Source organism: Delphinapterus leucas, chromosome 17, assembly GCF_059928025.1.
Source record: "Delphinapterus leucas isolate spDelLeu-1000000601 "Yukka" chromosome 17, BTC_Dleu_Yukka2, whole genome shotgun sequence".
In the NCBI taxonomy this organism is placed as follows: domain Eukaryota; kingdom Metazoa; phylum Chordata; class Mammalia; order Artiodactyla; family Monodontidae; genus Delphinapterus; species Delphinapterus leucas.
In genome coordinates, this window is record NC_143145.1 from 43348890 (window position 1) to 43370016 (window position 21127).

Sequence of the window (21127 nt, forward strand, 5' to 3'; positions counted from 1 at the left end):
TCCGTCAAATCTGAATGAGATCCTTGCTGGGTAGAGTAATCTTGGTTGTAGGTCTTTCCCTTTCATCACTTTCATTATGTCTTGTCACTTCCTTCTGGCTTGCACAGTTTCTGCTGAAAGATCAGCTGTTAACCTTATGGGGATTCCCTTGTATGTTATTTGTTGTTTTTCCCTTGCTGCTTTTAATACTTTTTATTTGTGTTTAATTTTTGATAGTTCGGTTAATATGTGTCTTGGCTTTTTTCTCCTTGGATTTGTCCTGTATGGGACCCTCTGAACTTCCTGGATTTGATTAACTGTTTCCTTTCTCATATTAGGGAAGTTTTCAACTATAATATCTTCAAATATTTTCTCAGTCCCTTTCTTTTTCTCTTCTTCTTCTGGGACCCCAATAATTCAATTGTTGGTGCATTTAATGTTGTCCCAGAGGTCTCTGAGACTGTCCTCAATTCTTTTTATTCTTTTTTCTTTATTCTGCTGTGCAGCAGTTATTTCCACTATTTTATCTTCCAGGATACTTATCTGTTTGTCTGTCTCAGTTATTCTGCTATTGATTCCTTCTAAAGAATTTTTAATTTTATTTATTGTGTTGTTCATCATTGTTTGTTTGCTCTTTACTTCTTCTAGGTCCTGTTTCTGTATTTTCTCCATTCTCTTTCCAAGATTTTGGATCATGTTTAGTATCATTACTCTGAATTCTTTTTCAGGTAGACTGCCTATTTCCTTTTCATTTGTTTGGTCTGGTGGGTTTTTACCTTGCTCCTTCATTTTCTGTGTGTTTCTCTGTCTTCTCATTTTGCTTAACTTACTGTGTTTGGGGTCTCCTTTTCGCAGAGTGCAGGTTCATAGTTCCTGTTGTGTTTGGTGTCTGCCCCCAGTGGCTAATGTTGGTTTAGTGGGTTGTGTAGGCTTCCTGGTGGAGGGGACTGGTGCCTGTGTTCTGGTGGATGAGGCTGGATCTTGTCTTTCTGGTGGGCTGGTCCACGTCTGGTAGTGTGTTTTGGGGCATCTGTGACCTTATGATTTTAGGTGGCCTCTCTGCTAATGGGTAGGGTTGTGTTCCTGTGTTGCTAGTTGTTTGGCATAGGGAGTCCAGCACTGTAGCTTGCTGGTAGTTGAGTGGAGCTGTGTCTTAGCATTGAGATGGACATATCTGGGAGAGATTTTATCATTTAAATTAGGTGGAGCCAGGTCTTATCGTTGAGATGGAGGTATCTGGGAGAGCTTGCATTGTTTGAATTACGTGGAGCCGGAAGTTCTCTGGCGGACCAGTGTCCTGAACTTGGCTCCCCCACTTCAGAGGCACAGGTCTGACACCCATCCAGAGAACCAAGACTCTGTCAGCCACACGGCTCAGAAAAAAAGGGAGAAAAAAATGAAAGAAGGAAAGAAAAAATTAGAATAAAATAAAGTTATTAAAATAAAAAATAATTATTAAAATTAAAAAAATTTAAAAGTAATGAAAAAAATAAAAAGAAAGAGGAGAGCAACCAAACCAAAAAACAAATTCACCAATGATAACAAGCACTAAAAACTATACTAAAGAAAAATAGAGAAAAACAAAAACCAAAAAAAAAAAACAGCAACAAAACAGAATCCTAGGACAAATGGTAAAAGCAAAGCTATACAGACAAAATCACACAGAGGAGCATACACATACACACTCATAAACAGAGGAAAAGAAAATAATTATATATTGTTGCTCCCAAAGTCCACCATCTCAATTTTTGGATGATTCATTGTCTATTCAGTATTCCACAGATGCAGGGTACATCAAGTTGATTGTGGAGAATTAATCCGCTGCCCCCGAGGCTGCTGGGAGAGATTTCCCTTTCTCTTCATTGTTTGCACAGCTCCTGGGGTTCAGCTTTGGATTCGGCCGTGACTCTGCATGTAGGTTGCCTGAGGGCATCTGTTCTTCGCTCAGACAGGACAGGGTTAAAGGAGAAGCTGATTAGGGGGCTCTGACTCACTCAGGCCGGGTGGAGGGAAGGGTTCGGAATGCAGGGCGAGCCTGCGGCGACAGAGGGCAGCCTGACGTCGCAACAGCCTGAGGTGCTCTGTGTTCTCCCGGGGAAGTTGTCCTTGGATCACGGGACCCTGGCAGTGGCGGGCGGCACAGGCTCCTGGGAGGGGAGGTGTGGATAGTGACCTGTGCTTGCACACAGGCTTCTTGGTGGCGGCAGCAGCAGCCTTAGTGTCTCATGCCCGTGTCTGGTGTCTGTGCTGATAGCTGCGGCTCACGCTCGTTTCTGGAGCTCATTTAGGGGGTGCTCTGAATCCCCTCTCCTCGTGCACCCTGAAACAATTGTCTCTTGCCCCTTAGGCAGTTCCACATTTTTTCCCGGACTCCCTCCTGACTAGCTGTGGCACACTAGCCCCCTTCAGGCTGTGTTCATGCAGCCAACCCCAATCCTCTCCCTGGGATCTGACCTCCGAAGTTAGAGCCTCAGCTCTCAGCCCCCACCTGCCCTATGGGTGAGCAGACAAGGATCTCAGGCTGGTGAGTGCTGGTCGTCACCGATACTGTGTGTGGGAATCTCACTACTTTGCCCTCTGCACCCTTGTTGCTGCACTTTCCTCTGTGGCTCTGAAGCTTCCCCCCTGCCCACCCCTGTCCCCACTAGTGAAGGGGCTTCCTAGTGTGTGGAAACCTTTCCTCATTCACAGCTCCCTTGCACTGGTGCAGGTCCCGTCCCTATTCTTTTGCCTCTGCTTTTTCTTTTGCCCTACCCAGGTTCGTGGGGAGTTTCTTGCCTTTTGGGAAGTCTGAGGTCTTCTGCCAGTGTTCAGTAGGTGTTCTGTAAGAGTTGTTCCACATGTAGATGTGTTTCTGATGTATTTGTGGGGAGGAAGGTGATCTCCACGTCTTACTCTTCTGCCATCTTGAAGGTCTCCCACGAGTAGTTGTAACAGAGACCATGTGGACTGAAAAGCAGAAAATATTTACTATCTGCCCTTTAGAAAAAATCTTTCTGAGGCCTGTATGCTAATATCTGTGTTATATAACTTTGACTAGTTAAAAAAGAATATAAAAGAATTGGAAATTATCCCACCTCCAACAAAGATATCATTTCACAATTGTAAATCTGAAAAATTCTCAATGGCATGTCATTGAAATTCCCTGCCTTCAAAGAGGTTTCAGTAAAAATCATCAAGCATACATTTTTATGTGGTTTTTAATATGATCAGTCGATGGAAGGAAATTACATTTCCCTATGACAGGATCTGCATTGTGCCAGAAGAGCGATTGAAAAGGTGGAAAAATTTAATCAATCAATTCATCATTTTGTGTACAAAGTAAGTAGTTTGAAGGGTTCTTTTCCTTGCCTGAACTCACTGTAGCAACTGCCTTGCCACCAGGCAAGTTGGCAGAGTAGTGAGAGTTACCAGCTAGCCATGTAACTAATACCAGGAGCTCTCAGAGTGAGAGGACTGGACATAATGATGTTTTTTTGGGTGGGGGGAGAGGTATAGTTGCTTTACAATGTTATGTTAGTTTCTGCTTTATAATGAAGTGAACCAGCTATTTGTATACATATATCCCTCCCTCTTGTACCTCCCTCTGCCCCCCGCCCACCATCCCACCCATCTAGGTCACCACAGAGCACCAAGCTGAGCTCCCTGTGCTATACAGCAGGTTCCCACTAGCTATCTGTTTTACACATGGTAATGTATATATGTCAATCCCAATCTCCCAGTTCATCCCAATCCTCCTCCCCCCGCCATGTCCATATGTCCGTTCTCTGCATCTACATCTCTATTCATGCCCTGCAAATAGGTTCACCTGTACCATTTTCCTACATTCCACATATATGAGTTAATATATGATATTTGTCTTTTTCTTTCTGACTTACTTCACTCTGTATGACAGACTCTAAGTCCATCCGCGTCTCTACAAATGACCCGATTTCATTCTTTTTATGGCTAATATTCCATTTTATATATGTACCATATCTTCTTTATCCATTCATCTGTTGATGGACATTGAGGTTGCTTCCATGTCCTGGCTATTGTAAAGAGTTCTGCAATGAACATTGGAGTGCATGTGTCTCTTTGAATTATGGTTTTCTCTGGGTATATGCCCAGTAGTGGGATTGCTGGATCATATGGTAGTTCTATTTTTAGTTTTTTTTTTTTTTAACATCTTTATTGGGGTATAATTGCTTTACAATGGTGTGTTAGTTTCTGCTTTATAACAAAGTGAATCAGTTTTACATATACATATGTTCCCATATCTCTTCCCTCTTGCATCTCCCTCCCTCCCACCCTCCCTATCCCACCCCTCCAGGCGGTCACAAAGCACCGAGCCGATATCCCTGTGCCATGCGGCTGCTTCCCACTAGCTATCTACCTTACGTTTGTTAGTGTGTATATGTCCGTGACTCTCTCTCGCCCTGTCACAGCTCACCCTTCCCCCTCCCCATATCCTCAAGTCCGTTCTCCAGTAGGTCTGTGTCTTTATTCCTGTCTTACCCCTAGGCTCTTCATGACATTTTTTTTTCTTCTTAAATTCCATATATATGTGTTAGCATATGGTATTTGTCTTTTTCTTTCTGACTTACTTCACTCTGCATGACAGACTCTAGGTCTATCCACCTCATTACAAATAGCTCCATTTCATTTCTTTTTATGGCTGAGTAATATTCCATTGTATATATGTGCCACATCTTCTTTATCCATTATTTTTAGTTTTTTAAGGAACGTCCATACTGTTCTACATAGTGGCTGTATCAATTTACATTCCCACCGACAGTGCAAGACGGTTCCCTTTTCTGCACACCCTCTCGAGCATTTATTGTTTGTAGATTTTTTAATGATGGCCTTTCTGACCGGTGTGAGGTGATACCTCATTGCAGTTTTGATCTGCATTTCTCTAATAATTAGTGATGCTGAGCATTTTTTCATGTGCCTCTTGGCCATCTGTATGTCTTTTTTGGAGAAATGTCTGTTTAGGTCTTCTGCCCATTTTGTGATTGGGTTGTTTGTTTTTTTGATATTGAGCTGCATGACCTGTTTGTATATTTTGGAGATTAATCCCTTGTCCGTTGCTTTGTCTGCAAATATTTTCTCCCATTCTGAGTGTTGTCTTTCCATCTCATTTATGATTTTCTTTGTTGTGCAAAAGCTTTTAAGTTTCATTAGGTCCCATTTGTTTATTTATGTTTTTATTTTCATTACTCTAGGAGGTGGGTCAGAAAAGATCTTGCTGTGATTTATGTCAAAGTGTGTTCTGCCTATGTTTTCCTCTAAGAGTTTTATGGTGTCTGGTATTACATTTAGGTTTTTAATCCATTTTAAGTTTATTTTTGTATATGGTGTTAGGAAGTGTTCCAATTTCATTCTTTTACATGTAGATGTCCAGTTTTCCCAGCACCACTTATTGAAGAGACAGTCTTTTCTCCATTGTATATTCTTGCCTCCTTTTTCATAGATTAGGTGACCATAGGTGCATGGGTTTATCTCTGGGCTTTCTATCCTGTTCCATTGATCTATATTTCTGTTTTTGTGCCAGTACCATACTGTCTTGATTATTGTAGCTTTGTAGTATAGTCTGAAGTCAGGGAAGCTGATTCCTCCAGCCCCGTTTTCTTTCTCAAGATTGCTTTGGCTTTTCAGGGTCTTTTGTGTTTCCATATAAATTGTAAAATATTTTGTCCTAATTCTGTGCAAAATGCCATTGGTAATTTGATAGGGATTGCATTGAATCTATAGATTGCTTTAGGTAGTATAGTCATTTTCACAATATTGATTCTTCCAATCCAGAAACATGGTATGTCTCTCCATCTGTTTGTGTCATGTTTAATTTCTTTCATCAGTGTCTTTTAGTTTTCTGCATACACGTCTTTGATTTCTTTCAACAGTCTCTTATAGTTTTCTGAGTACTGGTCTTTTACCTCCTCAGTTAGGTTTATTCCTAGGTATTTTATTCTTGTTGTTGCAATGATAAATGGGATTGTTTCCTTAATTTTTCATTCTGACCTTTCGTTGTTAGTGTATAGGAATGCAAGATATTTCTGTGCATTAATTTTGTATCCTGCAACTTTACCAAATTCATTGATTAGCTCTAGTAGTTTTCTGGTGGCATCTTTAGGATTTTCTATGTATAGTATCATGTCATCTGCAAACAGTGACAGTTTTACTTCTTCCATTCCAGTTTATATTCCTTTTTCTTTTTAGATTGCCGTGGCTAGGACTTCCAAACTATGTTGAATAATAGTGGCAAGAGTGGACATCCTTGTCTTGTTCCTGATCTTAGAGGAAATGCTTTCAAATTTTCACCATTGAGAATTATGTTACCTGTGGGTTTGTTGTATATGGCCTTTATTATGTTGAGGTATGTTCCCTCTATGCCCACTTTATGGAGAGTTTTTATCATAAATGGGTGTTGAATTTTGTCAAAAGCTTTTTCTGCATCTATTGAGATGATCATATGGTTTTTATTCTTTAATTTGTTGATATGGTGTATCACATTGATTGATTTGCATATATTGAAGAATCCTTGTATCCCTGGGATAAATCCCACTTGATCATGTTGTATGACCCTTTTAATGTGTTGTTGGATTCTGTTTGCTAGTATTTTGTTAAGTATTTTTGTGTCTATGTTCGTCAGTGATATTGGTCTGTAGTTTTCTTTTTTTGTCATATCTTTGTCTGGTTTTGGTATCAGGGTGATGATGGCCTTGTAGAATGAACTTGGGAGTGTTCCTTCCTCTGAAATTTTTTGGAAGAGTTTTAGAAGCATGGGTGTTAGTTCTTCGCTCAATGTTTGATAGAATTCACCTGTGAAGCCATCTGGTCCTGGACTTTCGTTTGTTGGAAGAATTTTAATTGAAGTTTCAATTTCATTACTTGTGATTGGTTTCTTTATATTTTCTATTTCTTCCTGGTTAAGTCTTGGAAAGTTGTACCTTTCTATGAATTTGTCCATTATTTCCAGGTTGTCCATTTTGTTAGCCTGTAGTTGCTTGTAGTACTCTCTTATGATCCTTTGTATTTCTGCAGTGTCAGTTGTAATTTCTCCTTTTTCATTTCTAATTTTATTGATTTGAATCCTCTCCTTTTTTTTCTTGATGAGTCTGGCTAAAGATTTATCAATTTTGTTTATCTTCTCAAAGAAGTAGCTTTTCTTTTCTTTGATTTTAGCTATTGTTTTCTTCATTTCTATTTTATTTATTCTGCTCTGATTTTTATGATTTCTTTCCTTCTACTAACTTTGGGTTTTGTTTGTTCTTCTTTCTCTAGTTGCTTTAGGTGTAAGGTTAAGTTGTTTATTTGAGATTTTTCTTGTTTCTTGAGGTGGGATTCAATTGCTATAAACTTCCCTCTTAGAACTGCTTTTGCTGCATCTCATAGGTTTTGGGTTTTCATGTTTTAATTGTTTGTTTCTACGTATTCTTAAATTTCCTCTCTGATATTTTCAGTTATCTCTTGGTTATAGTAGTGTTGTTTAGCCTCCATGTGTATGTGCTTTTACAGTTTTTTTCCCCTGTAATTTATTTCTAATCTCATAGTGTTGTGGTTGGACAAGATGCTTGATGTGATTTCAGTTTTCTTAAATTTACCATGGCTTGATTTGTGACCCAAGATGTGATGTATCCTGCAGATGTTTCCATGTGCACTTGAGAAGAGAGTGTATTCTGCTGCTTTCAAATGGAATGTCCTATAAATATCAATTAAGTGTGTCTGGTCAGTTGTGTTATTTAAAGCTTGTGTTTCCTTATTTATTTCCTGTCTGGATGGTTTGTGCATTGGTGAAATTGGGGTGTTGACATCCCCCACCATATTGTGTTGCTGTTGATTTCCCCTTTTATGTTTGCTAGCATTTGCCTTATGCATTTAGGTGGTCCTATGTCGGGTGCATAAATATTTACAATTGTTATGTCTTCTTCTTTGATTGATCCCTTGATCATTATGTAGTGTCCTTCCTTGTCTCTTATAAGAGTCTTTATTTCAGTCTGGGGTATCTGATACAGTAGTGCTACTCCAGCTTTCTTTTGATTTCCATTTGCATGTAACATCTTTTTCCACCCCCTCACTTTCACTCTGTATGTGTCTCTAGGTCTGAAGTGGGTCTCTTGTAGACAGCATATATAAAGGTCTCATTTTTGTATCTATTCAGCTAATGTGTGTCTTTTGGTTGGAGCCTTTAATCCATTATCGATATGTATATTCCTATTACCATTTTCTTTATTGTTTTGTGTTTGTGTTGGTAGGTTTTTTCTTTTCTTTGTTTCCTGCCTAGAGAAGTTCCTTTAGCGTTTGTTTTAAAGCTGGTTTGGTGATGCTGAATTCTCTTAGGTTTTGCTTGTCTGTAAAGCTTTTGACTTCTCTGTTGAATCTGAATGAGATCCTTGCTGGGTAGAGTAATCTTGGTTGTAGGTTTTTCCCTTTCGTCCCTTTAAATATATCCTGCTGCCCCCTTCTGGCCTGCAGAGTTTCTGCTGAAAAGTCAGCTGATAACCTTATGGGGATTCCCTTGTATGTTATTTTTTTGCTTTTCCTTTGCTGCTTTTAATATTTTTTCTTTGAATTTAATTTTTGTTAGTTTGATTAATATGTGTTTTGGCATGTTTCTCCTTCAGTTTCTCCTGTATGGGACTCTGCGTTTATTGGACTTGGGTGCCTATTTTCTTTCTCATGTTAGGGAAGTTTTTGACTGTAATCTCTTCAAATATTTTCTCAGATCCTTTCCCTTTCTCTTCTTCTTCTGGGTGCCTATAATTCTAATGTTGTTGTGTCTAATGTTGTTCCAGAGGCCTCTGAGACTGTCCTCAATTATTTTCTTTCTTTCTTCTTTATTCTGCTCCTCGGCAGTTATTTCCACCATTCTATCTTCCAGCTCACTTATTGGTTCTTCTGTCTCTGTGATTCTGCTATTGATTCCTTCTAGTGTATTTTTTATTCCTGTTATTGTGTTGTTCGTCACTATTTGTTATTTAGTTCTTCTAGGTCCTTTTAAAACATTTCTTGTATTTTCTCGATCTGTGCCTCCATCCTATTTCTGAGATTTTGGATCATCTTTGCTATCATTACTCTGAATTCTTTTTCAGGTAAGTTGCCTAATTCCTCTTCATTTATTTGGTCTTGTAGGTTTTTACCTTGCTCCTTCATCTGTAACATATTTTTGTTGTCTCATTTTTTTTGTTGTTTTAGATGGGTGGGACTGTATACCTGTCTTACTGGTTGTTTGGCCTGAGGCATCCAGCACTAGAGTTTGCAAGCAGTTGGGCAGAGCTGGGTCTTGGTGCCGAGATGAGGACCTCTGAGAGATCTCACACGGATTAATATTCCCTGGGACCTGAAGTTCTCTGTTAGCTCAGTGCGTTGGGCTCAGCACTCCCACCACAGGAATTCAGGCCCGAACCCTGGCCTGGGAACCAAAACCCTGCAAGCTGTGCAGCATGGCAAAAGCAAAAAGAAAAAGCAACAAATAGAAAAGAGCAGAACAATAACAAAAAGTAAAAAATAAAATAAAATTAGAAAAAGTAACAATAAAAATGAAATAGCAACAACAAAACAAAACAGAACCACAACAGCAAAAAATAAAGAAAAAGAATAAAAAAGAATAAAAATAAGGAAAAAATTAAAAAATAAAAAATTCCCTGGTGCCTCCTCTATCAGCGTTCTTGCCCCCACGATGAGCTACAGCCTACCCCTGCCTCCTCCATAGGCCTCCGAGACCTCTAGGTAGGTCTCTGGACCCACTGTGTCAGCCTCACCTCTGTTTTCCTTTCATCAGTGTCTATTCCTGAAGCTGGCCTGGAGCACATGTGCCCACACAGGCCAGCTGGGGTGCAGGCCTCCACAGGCGTGCCTGTAGGGCCCGGCACAGCTGGAGGAGACCTTGGAGGGGGGTGGTGCTCCGGCCTGCCTGGACCTGTGCTGCCAGAGGAGGCCCTGTTGGGGCGGCACTCAGTCTGCCAGGACCCATGTGGCCAGAGGAGGCTTTGGTGGAGGCGGGGCTTAGGGCTGGGACCTGCACGGCCCCGCCCTCGGAGGCCTTGTAGGGGGTGGTACTCAGGTCTGCTGGGACCTGCACAGCTGGAGGAGGCCCCAGCTGGGGTGGGGCTCAGGCCTGGGACTCATGTGGCTGGAAGAGGCCTTGGGGGGGGCAGGGCTCAAGCCCCAGGGACCCACGGAGCTGGAGGGGGCCCTGGGGGGGTGGGGCAGGCCTGGGATCCATGCAGCTGGGGGGACCCTGGGGGGTGGGGGTTCAGGCCCAGGACCCCAGCAGGCTTGCTGGGGTCCAAGCAGGTGGGGGAGGCACTGGCCGTGTTCACCTCTGATCCCCTGACGGTCCCTCCCTGTCCCCACTGATCCCCTCGCTGTGAGTGGGCCCCTCGGAGTGTGGGAACCTCTCCCCTCTTCCAGGCCCTCCTCGGGTAACAGTCTTGTCCCGCCTCCACTCTTCTCCCCCGCCCCTTCCCTCCCATATGGGGAAGGGGATTCCTCCCGGTGTGGGGATTCCTCCCATCCCCTTAGGTGTCCGAGGTCCCCCACCAGCACCTAGTAGATGCCCTAGTTGTGAGGAGGTGTGAACTCCGCATCCTCCTAGTATGCCATCTTCTGGACATGATGATTGTTAAAGCCCAGTGCTGGACTAACATGCTATCATCCTTTAAGTTCCAGCTGGCCTTCTTGTATACCATGTCAGCATGCTGGCCTACTGGATGCATTGCCTGAACTTCGAAGGGGATAGCACACCCAGGCAAAGAGAATCTGTTTGGACTATCCACTAACTAGTGTTCTGTAGCTGATTTGCCCTCTCTGGACACTAGGATGGTGGCTGCAATGCTAGGCAGGGTCGCTCAGTTCAGGTTCCCCTTCTTAATATCAGGAGAAAAACTGCATCCACACTGTGGAATGCATTATACTAGGTAACCAGGGAACTTAAATATTAAAATACACACACACACACACATACACACACACACACACACACACACACACATATACAAGTTTGTGACTCTACCCAGGCATGACAATATGGTGACTCTGGATTAATGTTAAATAATTCCAATTGTTCTGGAGAGGCCACTTAGCTAGGTTCTCTTCTGGTCCAAGGCTGGGTACTTTAGTTCTTTTGCCATCCCAATTCTGTTCAGCCTCCCTCTATATCTGGTGCTAGTCTTTTTGACACATTGATCCATAAAACTTTTTAATTTAACAAAACATTTTTATAATACTTTGGACCCCCATACAGTATAGAGCCATAGTTACCTTCTTGACCTCTTCCCCATGACTTCCTCTGACTCATGTCTTTATATTTCCTGGTTCCTTGCTTGCTCTGACCTTGGATTATCCACCTTTAGCAACCTGGCCTTTCTTAGCCCGGTCCCTGCCCCTCATCGGTACCGTTTCTCTCGGCTTGTAGCGTTGCCGGCTCAAACCAAACCAAAGCAAAAAGTCTGTTGACATCCATAATCACAAACATGGCCCTTGCACACCTAAGGGCATGTCAGCCAATAATTATCACAACCAATCTCCTTTCCCCATCATCAGCACCCTGTGCTCCTCTATGTCCCCCAGATACTGTGCTCTTTCATGGTTCCATTTTAAGGTGCTCCCCTGCTGGAACACACCCTGTGCCCTCTGCCCGGAGCGTGCCTCTCACCTCAGCTCAGTTGTCTCTGACTCCTCTGGAGAGATTTACACTCTCTCATTTTAAATCCTCAACATTTTTTCTTAATGTTGTTACTGTATTGAAATTGCACGGAAATCATTTGTTTTTGTGCTTGTTTGCTCCTTGATTGCAAATTGTGCAGTAGTCATTTTATAGACCGTGCCCCTTGAACAACATTGGTCACAAGTAAGTCTTCAACAAAAGTCTGATGAATGAATGTGCTGTTCTTGAAAACTCCTTGCAACCTTAAGTCTAAGGTTTTATGAATATAGACAAAATTATGGCCACAAATTCATTCAATAGCAATATTTATTAAGTACCTATTGTGTACCAGACTCTGATGTGGTGCGTGATATGCATCAAAGAGCAAAACAAACATCCCTGTGCCCTTGGAGTTTACTCAGTGGTGAGATGCCAGCAAAGAATAATAGATGTCATAAATAATCCAATTCTACAGTATGTTAGATGGTAATAAGTACTACAACAAAAGGAAAAAATGGAGCAGGGTCAGAGAGATTAGCAGTGTTGGTGTCAGGGTGGACAATTTCCAGTTACCCACTGTTGCTTTTAAATATGGCATCTACTAACACCTAACACCTGTGCAAACAGTTGAAACACTTTATGAGCTTATTTAATTCTCTTACTAATCATAGGAGGTAGGCATTACTATTCTCATTAGCTTTATTAATATGGATTAGGAAACTTCAGAGAGAGGTTCAGTAATTTGACTAAGGTCACGCAGCTAATACATGGTAGGCAGTCTGATCTCAAAGTTTAGGTTCTTAATCAGTATTAATTAATACCCTGATACCTATGGGAGGTGATACATTTTCTATATTCTCCACTTCATTTTCTCGATATACAGTAATTTTTTCTTTTAAAGACAATAGTTTTATTCGAAGGTAAGGAATCTCTTTACAGCCAGGGGGCAGCAAACGATTGCTTTTGAACTATGTATAGGGCAAGTGAAAAATGCAGATAGCTTTTTAAACTGCTTAATTGTAGTTAATAAGCCCCCAAATAAGAAAATGCAAGTCTTTCCTGGGCTTTTCTTTATGCTTTTAGAATAAAATTAATTACTTTCATGTTAAAGGAACATTTTAAAATAATTACTTTAAAGTAATAAATTTATATAAAGACTAATCACCATCTTGATCGGAATCTTGATCTAAATATCAGCATCTCTAATATTTTTCCACTTTGATTTTATAATGTTTTTAAATGCCAGAATATGTGTATTCATTACAAATATTTTAATTGCTGTTTTCACAAGAGAATGGAATAAAATTAGAAATGGAATTTAAAATTTATGTATAAAGATATATATATATATTTTTGTGGTACGCGGGCCTCTCCCTGTTGTGGCCTCTCCTGTTGCGGAGCAACGCGCAGGCTCAGCGGCCATGGCTCACGGGCCCAGCCGCTCCGCGGCATGTGGGATCTTCCCGGACCGGGTCACGAACCCGTGTCCCCTGCATCGGCAGGCGGACTCTCAACCACTGTGCCACCAGGGAAGCCCTAAAGATATTTTTTAAAGATTCAAAAAGGAAAAAAGTGGTGTGGAAATATGACCACCAACTTAAATATTAATTTAGGTTTTCTGCGTTGTAAAAAGGTACAATTGCTAGAGACTGTAAATGAAGATTCGAGGGTGCTTTTAGGGCTTTTTAAAGGGATAATACATAGAATAGCAGAATGGGGCATTTGCTAGTAAATAGCAACTCAGTAATTCTTAGATAACCTAATGGGGAAACTGAGACAGATCATATTTCTACAAATCGATGGAAAGAAATGGAATTGGGGCAGAGGGTTATTAACATTCTGATGGACATGAATTTTAGAACTGAGAGGATTCATATTCATTTATTAACCATCAGACAGATACTAATCCAAAATGAGGAATGCAAGCATTCCCCTTGGAATGACTGTGGTGTGAAAAGAAACAAGGCGGGAGACAGGACGGCCAGTGCCAAGCGGGGGTGGGTGAATTTTACCCCGTAGACTGCTGGTTCTGCGTGAGTTCTTACTCAGGCTGGGTTACCTGCCCGAGGCCTAGACCCCCAGCCTTACCGCTGGGAGGGGGCTCCAAAGACCCCTCTCCAAGAGCCTCCTCTCAGGAGGCCACCACCCGAGGTCGGTTTCTTTTAGTTAGAACAGCCTCTTAAAAATAGTAAGTGTGCTCCGAGGGAAAACACATTATACTACCAGTTAACGCTTTTGGATAACTGATTTCCTCAGCTAACTTTCTTCAGAATAGGGAGCAGGTTTTAGCCTTTCTCCCAGGGCTCAGGTCTTGCTTTATGAACCCCTTCCTCCTGGGGCCTTCCCTAACCTCCCCCACGTCGAGGCCACAGACGACAAGTCTTGCTCTCGTTTGAATCCTTCCGACCCTAGCAGAGACCGACAGAGTGGCTGGAAGAAAAGGGGAGTGGGGGGGGGCGTGTTGGGAGGAAGATGTTTCCAGAGAGTGCCGAGCAGGCAGGGCTTCGATCCCTGGAAGGAGAAGGCAGAGGACGAGGCCTGCAGGTGGAGGGTAGGGGGCCGTGAAGGAAATGTATTGTATACACTTCAAGATATTGTTAAAAGGTGGTTGTTTGCAGAGGTGAGAGAAAATAATCATCTGGACTTCTCCGGGTTCTAAATTAAAGCTGGATCCCACATCCATTTATAAGGCTTCATATTTGACAAAGAACTTTCCACTTCTTTTTCTCAAATAGCAAACATAAGCAGAGGCCCTTTTGATATATACTTTTGAGGATCCCGAGGAAGGTTCTATGCACAGGGAAACATGATATATTTAGTATATGTCCAAACGTGTTTTATATATAATATAAACTGTGGAATATTTATATTTATAAATTTATATCATATCTGTATACATATATATCTACATAATATTTATATTTCCCCCATTATGGTCCTAACTCTAGTTGGCCCCGTGGGTGCTGCTTCACCAGCCCACGTCCTTTGTACAGACTCTTCTCAGATTTGAGCTCCTTTAGGGACTGCCCGCCCCCCACCCCCCCACCCCACCTCCCATAACCCCAACCCAGCCTGCCCCTGCCTGCTGAGATTTTCCAACTATACTGTTGCTGTGGCATCTAAACTGCCATGGAATCATGTGTGTATCTCTCTTCCAACTCTTAAAACAATCTATTGGATATTAGTTTTAGTACATTTGTATTGTCAGCTTCCTTACATGATTTTAAGCTCTTTGAGCTTCTTCATCTTCATATCCTCTGCAGTGCTCAGCACTGCATGTGGCAGTGTTCCTGCCTCTATGCCTTTGCACTTGCTGCCCCCTTTGCCAGGAGTGCCAGATATCTGCTTGGCTAGCTCTTCCACTTCCTTGAGAGCTCGACTCAAATACACCTTGTCAGTGCCTAAAATCCTCCTGCCCCACTGCATTTTGTAGCTCACTTTCCTACTTTATTTTTTCTCTTTAGTACAAAATACATCTAGTATTCTATATATTTTGCTCATTAATCTGGTTCATTTTCTGTCTAAATTGCATGTTCCATGAGGACAGAGATTTTCATCTATTTTGTTTAGAACTGTATCCCCAGTGCTTAGCACACAGTAGGTGTCCAATAAGTATTTAGCAAATAAAGGAATAAATAAATAGCAGCATTAAATAAATGCAGTAGAAATGAATCAGAGTATACAGGCATTGGATCTGAGCCTAGAACTGATGTCAAGGGAAATGAATGATTTTTTTCCAACATGTGTAGAAGGGCATTAGTTAAATTAATTCACAGTTACCTGGATCTGTTAAGTTTATGAAATGCCAACTAATTGTTTCATTAATGTTTCATATATATGTATATATATAAAATTAAAAAAATAAAGAGTGGGTATATAAAGATTTCCAACCTATTTTTACAGACCAAAGGGAAACATAGGTCTTTGTCTCCTGGATTGTCAGAGAAATGATTATGCTTCTAAGACATCTGTTCATCTCATCATTTTTGTTTCCTCCTGTGGTTTATGCAATTGAGCCAGCCCAATGTTATGTATTTGTTTACATAATATGGCATATGGTATTGGTCAGTTCTGACCATAGAAATGTCCTGAAGGTTTTCAGTAGCGCTGGGCCTCACAATGTATGGTTTTGTCACTGAAAAATTAGATTTTTATTCTGGTAAACAAATGAGTACTGAGCAATTTGACAGGAATTTTGAACAAAGATGTTTAGATTTCTCACCCCACTGTACAATACTGAATTGCAAGATTTAGTGAGCTAATACTAAATAAGTAGTTTTTTCACTCATGAAAGGTAAGCTTGGATCTGGGCCAATTTGGGGAACTTGACATTCCAGAATGAAACTTGGAAAATACTGGGACTTTTAGAACAATTTGTGAAAATAATTCACTATTCATTTGAATACAGACATTTTCCAGAAAGCATTGCCCTTGAAAAGCTTTGAAATTTTATCTTGGAGAACAGAAAAAAATTTTGAGAAATATGACTACCCTTATGAACATTGTATGATTTTGCTTCTAGGACAAGAAGACTTTATCTTATAATCCTGATCTGTTTTATTTAGTCAATTTCCCTCAGTTTTAATTAGAATTCTTGATTTTGTCAAATATTTATAAAGTGGACTTAGTAAGGAGAGACTTTATTTGCAAGGATTATTGCAAAGGGGGGAAGGGTCTATTGCAATGTTGTGAGGGGGCTACTGCCGTAGAGAGAACCAGTGACCGTGAGATCTGCAGTGTCTTAAGAGTTAGGCAAAAGGGCTTTTATAAGAGGAGTGGACAAAGCTAGAAAGAGCCTGGTGTGGGGAAGTGGGATGAAAGGATGGCATACAGGACAGTAGATCAGAGAATGTTTTATCTTGACACCAGCCTCTTCTCCAGGAGGACCCATAAATAGGGGCTGTATGCTGTCTCAGGCTGCGAGTAGGCTCAAGTTCAGGGACTGAAAAAGGAGAGGAGCTTAACCAAAGTTTGGTTACCAAACATTTTATTCCCATTTGTCAGTGGGGACAAGGGATTGAGCTAATCATTTGTGAAGCAAAGGCTGGCCTTGCCATAGGTAAACAAAGGGCATCTATGAGTCTCAACTAAGTCGGGTCATATGGGAAGGGTGGTTCTAAGTTGTTTTCTAGGACACAAAAGAGTGGGAGAATTCCTGTAACCTTCGCTGTTTGCCAGGAACACGGGGCTCAGGTTAAATTCAACATCGTCAGCCTGTCTACCTAGAATGATTTTGGACAATAGTCTGGCCTTGTTCTGTTTTCTCTATAAAAAGATTACAGTGAAAATAATCTCCTGGTTACTAATTTTGACATTTGAAATTTCCTCTCCAGGATGTTCCTGGGGGAGAAAATGTGAATATATAAAATATCTCATTAAAATAAAAAGGCGCGTTTGAAGCTTTTTACTTGCAGATGAAGTATGTATTAAAGGAAGTGATTTTCTGGTTTATATGGCAGCTGACTTGCAAAGGCATTGCATATTTAATTTTTACAATGCGAATTGTAGGATAAAATAAATCTTCTTTAAAACATTGATTAATCAAAATTAATATTTAAAAACTTTACCATAAAGGTAAATTCCCAGCCACCCTAAGCTACTTGCTTTACAAAAAAATTAAAGACTACTTCCTGACCCTCTGGGAAGTTGCATTCCCAGAGGGATAGTGTTATGGCAAAAAGCTGCATACAGATAGAGGGAATTAAAGATAAAAAGCTAAGTGTTTCATTTTGTTGTATTGTGTTAAAAAAGGCCATCAAAACACAAAATTTATATTTAAATCAGTTCATTCTTTTCAGAAACATATTGGATTGGATACATCAACTGAGAGATAACTGCCCATTTTATTTTCTCTTGCAGCTATGTATTTATATTAAATTTTGATTTTCCTCAAAGCAGCTCAAAGAAAATGAGGAAAATGTATAATGTTGTAAGCCTCTGAAATTCCAAACATATGTAAAACAAATAAAAATAGGCTGGAGGTGGGAAAACTTTTGAGGAACATTTTGTAAAAGTGGCCACCTTCCAGGAAAATTTATTCCCACTGGGCCCAGTCCATAAGGAAAGCTTGTATCCAGTCTGAGTTCTGTCACTCACCAGCTGGATGACTCCAAGGTCACCTAAATTTTCCTAGCTTCGGTTTTCTTGTCTGTTAAATGAAGACTAGATGGTCCATAAGGATAAGTGTAGTTTTAAAAGTTTATCATATTGTCTTAAAGCCAGAAATTCCTTAATTTATGAAGCAATTTAAAAAATCTGTATCATCAACAGATTTCCACCCCTAAAAGGTTTGTAGGAGATGCAATTAGGGAAGAGGGTAAGAAAGAAGGAGAAAAAAGAAAACTATATACAGTAAAAGGCTCAGGAGAGAGATTTTCCCTGAAAAGGGCTGAGTGCTCAGGGAAAAAATAATGTTTGCTGGTAACACTTTCTCCAGGATCCTGCATTCCTCTTCACCTCACCCTGGCCATGTATCTCTACGGGGTCATCACTTATGCCAAAGCAACACCCCTCTTTCTGTTTTTCTTCTCTTCTTCCTTCTGTCTCTGCAAAATACTCACCCTCTCAGCAGCCAAGGCTCATCCTGGTTTCCAGAATTAGCTGCACCTATGACAGCCTCATCACTTTTTCCCAGAGCCCTCTACAAACCATGTATAAAATGGCTTTTGTTGCTATTTCCATTTTCAGACAGTAGATGTCTCTGGTTTACTGTTAAAGAGGTCTTCCCAGTTGTCATCAGTGTTCCCAGGTCTCCTATAGCAAGTTATGTATTGAACCACCTTAGAGTTAGAAATGTTTGATTTCCACTTGTTTGTAATCATATCTTCTAGGCAGTAATTTTACAAATTTATGTAAAATCCACAAACAGTGCTTCCTCGTCTTGGATATTTCTGTAGAAGAGTTATTTTCTCATTGTGATGCCAGTGGATGGGGAAAACTAGCTCCTCATCTTAGAGATCTCATTAAATCATGCCATCTTCCATGAGGTGTTTGAGATGCTGCCTTTTGGAAAACTTGTATAATTGACAATATCTTCCAGCTAAATATTTGAAGTTCTAGTTCTAATTAAAAAAAAAAAACTTTTCAAGTTGTATCACCCATTTTATTTTTATGCCTCTTGTATATTTCTTTCTCTTTAAGCCATAAGACATTCTTTAGTCTTAAAAGAGTTCAGAATCAGTTTTCCAGAGACACTTTGCCATTTTCTCTTAATGCCGTGCCAGTAAGGTAAAGGGAGCATTATAGAGCAGATATACACATCTCCACACCAGATACCTAAAATATACTTGCTGGCTTCAGAAAGATCTGCCTACCCTTTGTAAAAATTTCAAAAAATGCTTTTATGAGAGGTGTCTTAAGAATTTTCATGGAAAACAAAGTTATGGTGAATCTGATGAAAATTTATCTTTTCATTAATAAATTTATAATTTTTGTAACTCTGGTGAGAAATGTTCCCAGCATACAATTCCATTTATTTCACTGAATGAATATTTAAAAACTTAAGTTCAGGAATTCCCTGGTGGTCCAGTGGTTAGGACTCTTCACTTTCACTGCTGAGGGCCCAGGTTCAATCCCTGGTCAGGGAACTAAGATCCCACAAGTCATGCTGTGTGACCAAAAACATGCAAAACAAACAAACAAACAACCCCCATAAGTTCTTCTTTCCTTTCCTTCCTTTTTTCCCTTGGTATCTGACCAAATGCCATGTAAGACCAAAAACGTAAATGCATAAATTAAAATAAAGAGCATTTTAATTTCCACTAAAAAGGTCTCTAAAACTCATAGTTTTTCACATCTTGATTCATATTGGCTTTTCTGCAAAATGTCTTTTTAATTACAAAAGTTAATCAGTTCTTGGTGCTGTTGTTTAAGAGGGTAACCTAAATATTTTAGGAGGTAAATTAAATTTTTGATGAGCTCTGTGATTAGCATTAAAACCACTTCAAGATCTTCTATATACTCTCAAATATGATGATTTTGAACAGATTATAATTTAAAAATGATCTCTGCTATCTCTTCCAACAGTAGGGTCCTGTCATCTCACTGTTTCCCTCTTACTCTCCAATTACCTGAATGCCTACACTCTGAACACAGCCCTTCCCCGACTCGATGATGGCTTTGTGTAGCTGTCATTCTAGATTTATTGCTTAGTTTGGGAAAGAGCTGTTTCAACAGCACATGCCCTGCGGACTCTCAGAACTAGCAAAAACTGTTCATTTAAAGAAAAATATTAGTCAATACCTCACATGCCTGTAATTCTGAAATTATGTAGGTTTTTTTTTTTTCTGAATAAAGTTAGAAATCCAAAATGACAACAAAAATTTCTTAACTTCATCCTAACTCTGTGATATTGCTGTCTGGCAATAGCCATGGCCAGACCCACGATTTAAATTTCAGACTTAGTAAGTGTGAAATCATCTTCGAGGGCCAGAATACACAAAGCAGCAGTTGTGACAATATCCTTCTACAACGCATGTTAGAAAGAACATCACAAACACATTGCCAAAATTATCAATTTTCTAGAAGAAAAATACGTGAAGCAAACGTTCTTGTAAAACTAATATAGTACATGCCTTGAAAATTGCTTTAACTAGCAATAATATATTGCTGTTGAATTATACGTTCAAGACATTGGAATTCTTGTTAATTCATACTTTAACTGTTTTGTAACTGCACATACTCGAGGATACCAAATATCTTTAATTAAAAGCTGAAGTTCTGAGGACTCAGACAATTTTCTGGGTCCCAGTCCTTTATACCTAAGAATGAGAAAATGGAAGGTAAGGGTGCAGGTAACATTGCCTCTTTCTCCTTCCTCTTCACGTGTCTCATAACCAGTCCCAATTTGGTAAAATAACTTCACTTAGGTGGTCTGTCCTCAAGTTCAATATCCCAAACAACCTTTCTCTCTTCCAAACTGTAGTACTGTAAATCCCCTTGTTTCTGTCTCTTCCTTCAGGTTAAAAAGCCAGTGACCATTTGGAATCTTCTCTCTCTCTCTCCTGTTCTTCTTCTAAATGCTTGCGGTCACTGGGTTCTTTCTCTGAAACATTTCCTCTTTTCAATCATTAAAATGTTTTTACTCTCTCCTCTTCACATCTGGATTTGGCAGGTCAAAATTAGTCTATTTACAATGTTGTTTTTTATGATTTTCTTTCATCTTCCCCAGAACTTAAGAGTTTAGACTCCGTTGCTGGTAAGAGCAAATATATTATTATTATTATTATTGCTGGTAGATTATAACAAAACCTACCTTGAATGGCATGATCCGTAGTCTTTTTTTTTTTTTTTTGGTGGTACGCGGGCCTCTCACTGTTGTGGCCTCTCCCGTTGCGGAGCACAGGCTCCAGACGCACAGGCTCAGCGGCCATGGCTCACGGGCCCAGCTGCTCCGCAGCATGTGGGATCTTCCCAGACTGGGGCACGAACCCGTGTCCACTGCATCGGCAGGCGGACTCTCAACCACGGCGCCACCAAGGAAGCCCACCTCTTGGTCTTTTTCATGCCATCTCTGATCCA